A 6,926-nucleotide genomic window follows, 5' to 3' on the forward strand; every position below is an offset into this window, starting at 1 on the left:
GGTCATGAACCAATGTGCCCAATGAGGGTGTTATGAGGAGGTCATGAACCAATGTGCCCAATGAGGGTGTTATGAGGAGGTCATGAACCAATGTGCCCAATGAGGGTGTTATGAGGAGGTCATGAACCAATGTGCCCAATGAGGATGTTATGAGGAGGTCATGAACCAATGAGGGTGTTATGAGGAGGTCATGAACCAATGTGCCCAATGAGGGTGTTATGAGGAGGTCATCAACGAATGTGCCCAATGAGGGTGTTATGAGGTCATGAACCAATGTGCCCAATGAGGATGTTATGAGGAGGTCATGAACCAATGAGGGTGTTATGAGGAGGTCATGAACGAATGTGCCCAATGAGGGTGTTATGAGGAGGTCATGAACGAATGTGCCCAATGAGGATGTTATGAGGTCATGAACCAATGTGCCCAATGAGGATGTTATGAGGAGGTCATGAACCAATGTGCCCAATGAGGGTGTTATGAGGTCATGAACCAATGTGCCCAATGAGGGTGTTATGAGGAGGTCATGAACCAATGTGCCCAATGAGGGTGTTATGAGGAGGTCATGAACCAATGTGCCCAATGAGGGTGTTATGAGGTCATGAACCAATGTGCCCAATGAGGGTGTTATGAGGAGGTCATGAACCAATGTGCCCAATGAGGATGTTATGAGGTCATGAACCAATGTGCCCAATGAGGGTGTTATGAGGAGGTCATGAACCAATGTGCCCAATGAGGGTGTTATGAGGAGGTCATGAACCAATGTGCCCAATGAGGATGTTATGAGTAGGTCATGAGCCAATGAGGGTGTTATGAGGAGGTCATGAACCAATGTGCCCAATGAGGATGTTATGAGTAGGTCATGAGCCAATGAGGGTGTTATGAGGTCATGAACCAATGTGCCCAATGAGGGTGTTATGAGGTCATGAACCAATGTGCCCAATGAGGGTGTTATGAGGAGGTCATGAACCAATGTGCCCAATGAGGATGTTATGATGAGGTCATGAACCAATGTGCCCAATGAGGGTGTTATGAGGAGGTCATGAACCAATGTGCCCAATGAGGGTGTTATGAGGAGGTCATGAACCAATGTGCCCAATGAGGGTGTTATGAGGAGGTCATGAACCAATGTGCCCAATGAGGATGTTATGAGGTCATGAACCAATGTGCCCAATGAGGGTGTTATGAGGAGGTCATGAACCAATGTGCCCAATGAGGGTGTTATGAGGAGGTCATGAACCAATGTGCCCAATGAGGATGTTATGAGGTCATGAACCAATGTGCCCAATGAGGGTGTTATGAGGAGGTCATGAACCAATGTGCCCAATGAGGGTGTTATGAGGAGGTCATGAACCAATGTGCCCAATGAGGATGTTATGAGTAGGTCATGAGCCAATGAGGTTGTTATGAGGAGGTCATGAACCAATGTGCCCAATGAGGATGTTATGAGTAGGTCATGAGCCAATGAGGGTGTTATGAGGTCATGAACCAATGTGCCCAATGAGGATGTTATGAGGTCATGAACCAATGTGCCCAATGAGGGTGTTATGAGGAGGTCATGAACCAATGTGCCCAATGAGGGTGTTATGAGGAGGTCATGAACCAATGTGCCCAATGAGGATGTTATGAGTAGGTCATGAGCCAATGAGGGTGTTATGAGGAGGTCATGAACCAATGTGCCCAATGAGGATGTTATGAGTAGGTCATGAGCCAATGAGGGTGTTATGAGGTCATGAACCAATGTGCCCAATGAGGGTGTTATGAGGTCATGAACCAATGTGCCCAATGAGGGTGTTATGAGGAGGTCATGAACCAATGTGCCCAATGAGGATGTTATGATGAGGTCATGAACCAATGTGCCCAATGAGGGTGTTATGAGGAGGTCATGAACCAATGTGCCCAATGAGGGTGTTATGAGGAGGTCATGAACCAATGTGCCCAATGAGGGTGTTATGAGGAGGTCATGAACCAATGTGCCCAATGAGGATGTTATGAGGTCATGAACCAATGTGCCCAATGAGGGTGTTATGAGGAGGTCATGAACGAATGTGCCCAATGAGGGTGTTATGAGGAGGTCATGAACGAATGTGCCCAATGAGGATGTTATGAGGTCATGAACCAATGTGCCCAATGAGGATGTTATGAGGAGGTCATGAACCAATGTGCCCAATGAGGGTGTTATGAGGTCATGAACCAATGTGCCCAATGAGGGTGTTATGAGGAGGTCATGAACCAATGTGCCCAATGAGGGTGTTATGAGGAGGTCATGAACCAATGTGCCCAATGAGGGTGTTATGAGGTCATGAACCAATGTGCCCAATGAGGGTGTTATGAGGAGGTCATGAACCAATGTGCCCAATGAGGATGTTATGAGGTCATGAACCAATGTGCCCAATGAGGGTGTTATGAGGAGGTCATGAACCAATGTGCCCAATGAGGGTGTTATGAGGAGGTCATGAACCAATGTGCCCAATGAGGATGTTATGAGTAGGTCATGAGCCAATGAGGGTGTTATGAGGAGGTCATGAACCAATGTGCCCAATGAGGATGTTATGAGTAGGTCATGAGCCAATGAGGGTGTTATGAGGTCATGAACCAATGTGCCCAATGAGGGTGTTATGAGGTCATGAACCAATGTGCCCAATGAGGGTGTTATGAGGAGGTCATGAACCAATGTGCCCAATGAGGATGTTATGATGAGGTCATGAACCAATGTGCCCAATGAGGGTGTTATGAGGAGGTCATGAACCAATGTGCCCAATGAGGGTGTTATGAGGAGGTCATGAACCAATGTGCCCAATGAGGGTGTTATGAGGAGGTCATGAACCAATGTGCCCAATGAGGATGTTATGAGGTCATGAACCAATGTGCCCAATGAGGGTGTTATGAGGAGGTCATGAACCAATGTGCCCAATGAGGGTGTTATGAGGAGGTCATGAACCAATGTGCCCAATGAGGATGTTATGAGTAGGTCATGAGCCAATGAGGTTGTTATGAGGAGGTCATGAACCAATGTGCCCAATGAGGATGTTATGAGTAGGTCATGAGCCAATGAGGGTGTTATGAGGTCATGAACCAATGTGCCCAATGAGGATGTTATGATGAGGTCATGAACCAATGTGCCCAATGAGGGTATTTTGAGGAGGTCATGAACCAATGTGCCCAAATGAGGCGGTCATGACCCCCTCACAAAGGGTCAACAATTTGATTCATACAGATAAAAAAAATAAGTAAATGTATTTTATTTGCCTTTATATGAACGTTTCGAGAGCATTACGTGGTTCCTCCGAAGAACACAAGGGTAGTCCAGCATGCACACGAGATTTTTTGAATGCCCCTTATTTTGTATTGTTTGGCATTTTCTACAAGCTATGGCATGTCCCATCTTTTCTATAGTTTGCCACATGGCACATCCCATATGAAGGGGTCTTTTCTATGGTATTTTTCACAAGATACATTTTAAATACGAACAAAATGCATTTGTTTATTGTACAAGACTTTATTCAAAACGATATAAAAGACTTGGAAAAAGTAAGGGGAAAGAAAAATACTCAACCCAGACGGGATTTGAACCCACACTTTCCAGCTTGGGAGACTGATGCTTTATCCATTCAGCCATTGAGCCAGCACATTAGAATTATTTTTTTAATGTTTTAAAGCAGCATTTCCCAACCTGGGGGAAATTTTAGGATTCCAGGGGGGAAACTTGTAGGTTTGTATGTATGTGTAGGAGTGGGTGGGTGTGTTGCTATATTTTAATTTTATTTATTATGTTATTTATGTAATTAAGAGAATAAATTTTGTGTTTTGGCTACTTTTTTCCTTGTTCATATATTATATATATATATTGTTACGGTTTTTAGAACCTTCACATGCAAATTTAGTAGTAAATTCCCTTATAAATGACCCCTGTGTACATTTCCCCTTAATTGGCTGTTAATTAAAGATTGCACCTTAGTTAGTCCATGTACAACACGTAGGACACCATAGGACCTCTCAATAGTTACGTCATTAGTATGTGTTTCAGGTAAGGCTGTGTTTCCAATAGTTGACTCTACGTTGCATCAATCAAATAAGATAGGTCCCCTTTTCAATTTTCCCCAATCGCCTCTGCCAAGTGCCAGTGACAGTTGGGCTGTTTCGTTGGCATGACACCGCCAAAACTCCATTGCCCACGAGGCCAGGATCGGAGAAGAAGGGCGTGGCCCCACCTCGTCATCAAAGGTGGAGCCAGAGAGCCCCTAACGACCAACCAGGGCTCGGTGGGCATGGCTTGATAGGGCGTGGCAAGAAACATCCAGAGAGTTTGAGAGGGTTCCAAGGGCGTGGCAAGAAACGTCTGGTGAGTTCGAGAGAGTTCCACGGGCGTGGTTATAAAACCCTGGGCGCGAGGCCCCCCACCAGAGAGACGCGGGAGGAGGTTCATGAGAAAGAAGCACTGGAGAGAGACGCGGGAGGAGGTTCATGAGAAAGGAGCACTGGAGAGAGACGCGTTACCAACCAGCACTGACGACCGGGTTTTCACCATTGCACCGGAGTGTGGATGCTCACGCGGGGCACCGACGGAGTGCCGCGATTCCAGAACCTCCCTGCCACTAGCCCTGTGGACCGTCTGCCCTTCTCATCCTTCCCGCCATTCCTGCCTGCAAAACCCCATGAGTGTACGTGAGCTTGTTCTGTTTGTCTTGTCCCTGGGAATAAGTCAGAGTGTTTAAGAATTGTGCTGTCTTCTTCTTCTTCCGTATATTGCTTTCGTTTCTCCTTTGGTTTCTTTGGTTTTGTAAATAGTTAATAAATCCCTCTTCCTTCTTATTCTTTGGCTTCTTTCTCGTCCGATCGCTTTAGTGATTTCCCGATTGAGTACCTGTGGCGCGATTTTGGCAGAACCACTTACAATCGGGTTTAGTCTTTTGTTAACAGCCCGCGTTGCGGCTCGCTTCGCTCGGCGCAATCCATCAATTACGCTGCGGCTCGGGCAGGAGTATTTCCTCACGTACCGGAAGGCGCTGGTACATAGGTCAAAGGAAGGATTGGCCTACTACCCTATTCAGTGCTGACCGGGCGTGACATCATACCCCCAGGACCGGTCGGACGGCCAGCTTAACAAGACAAGGGGATTAAACCCCCCTTGCTAACGGGAGTGCCGTCCCCCGGTTCCGTAACAATTGGTGTCTGGGAGTGGGATTTGGACCCGAACCAAATTTTAAAAACATCTAAAAATTTGGTCAAAATTTACGAGCGGCCGAAATTTTATTAAAACATCTAAATTTTTAAATCGTGCCATAGATGATCAAGGCGGTCGGATGCCGGTGGGGGTAGAAGAAGAGTTGGAGGTAACCCAGGACCCCAGGGAGGAATTGGAGGAGGAGAGCAATGAGAATGCAGTAGAGGGGATTTCAGGTGCACAAGATGGCGGCCTCGCGCATGAGGTTAGAGGCGCACAAAATGGCGCCTCACACGTGGCTGCGGCAGCCACACCCGCAGCACCGGTGGATTTGAACCTCTTCATGATGCAAATGGAGGCCCTTATGGTCAAGATGGGTGAGCAAAGGGAAAATAAAATGGATGCTCGGAGTAATAAGCTGGGGGAGAAATTGGGAGGCCAAATTGGGGCAATGAGGGATGAAGCAAGGGGTACCAACAACCAAATTGGGAAGTTAGAAAATCAAATTGGGGAATTGAGGAACGACATGGGAAGCCAAATCGGGGGGCTCGACGGCAAAATTGGGGGGCTAGAAGGTAAATTGGGGGGGGGCAACTGGAGGACGTGGGTAACCAAATCGGGGAAATGAAGAATGGGTTAACGGGGTTGGAAAATAGAACGGCCGTCCAGGAGGACCAAATGGAAAGGGTGAAGAATGGGTTAGAGACCAATATAGAAGGCAAATTGAGGGAAATAGGGGAGCAATCCGCCGGGAAATTAAACAAATGGGGGATCAGATAGAGGAGGTAAAAATCGGGTTAGAAACCAAATTGGACACCCACAAGGGGGATTTGGAGCAGATGAGGGCGGCATCTACAAAGGAAATAGGAGAGATGGGGGAGGATATAAGGCGCGGGGTGAGCGAAGAGGTCGCGGGGGTACGCGAGGAGGTAAAGCGGGGTGAGGAGAACATGGAGAAAGAGGTGAGGAACAGTATGGCTAGGTTACAAGGGGCATAGAAGACCTGACGCGGGGAGTAGAGCAGCTGACAGTGGGACAAAAGGAGTTAGGGGAGCAGGTGGAAAAGAACACGGTGGTAATAGGGGGGTTGAAAGCGACGCAAAAGGAGATAAAGAAGGAATTAATAGCGACAAAGAAAGAATGTCAGATGGTACACGAGGGGTTGACAAAGAGGTTGGACGAGGTGACAGACAATGGAGACGAAGGAACGGGAAGTCAGGACTCACATAGAAACGACCAAGGTGGCCTTAAAGGGAGAAATTGAAGGGGCGCACCGGGAAATAAAGGAGGTGAGACAAAAATTAGAGGAAGTGGAAGAGGGGGTAAGTGAAATTAAGAAGAGACGGAGGGAGACTAAGAAGGAGATAAAGGAGGAGGTGATGGAGTTGGTGCAAGGTTTGTGCTCACAGCGTGATGATGTGCTTACTGACAAAATAAAGAGTTTGCAGGTGGCGGAGGAGGAGCGGAAGAGAAGAGGTGCCGAGGTGAGTGGCGATATGCTCGGGAATGTATATGGTGTGAGGGGAGATTCAGTGAGCTTGGGTATTGGTCTAGACCCGGGCGTTCGTGAAAGGCCGCTGGTGAGGTGTGCGACTGGTGCAGAGTGCGTGGAAAGAGGAGGTGTGCGAGGATGTCCGACTATGGGGAGTGCGGAAAGTATTTGTGAGCCAGGGTGTGCGGCGGTGATCGGGTGTGTGCAAGAATGCACCCCCATGAGTGGTACGGAGTATGTACCAGGAGAGAGTGCGCAAGAAAGGTGTGGAAC

The sequence above is a fragment of the Myxine glutinosa genome, chromosome 5 (assembly GCF_964187855.1).
Source record: "Myxine glutinosa chromosome 5, kmMyxGlut1.1, whole genome shotgun sequence".
Classification (NCBI taxonomy): domain Eukaryota; kingdom Metazoa; phylum Chordata; class Myxini; order Myxiniformes; family Myxinidae; genus Myxine; species Myxine glutinosa.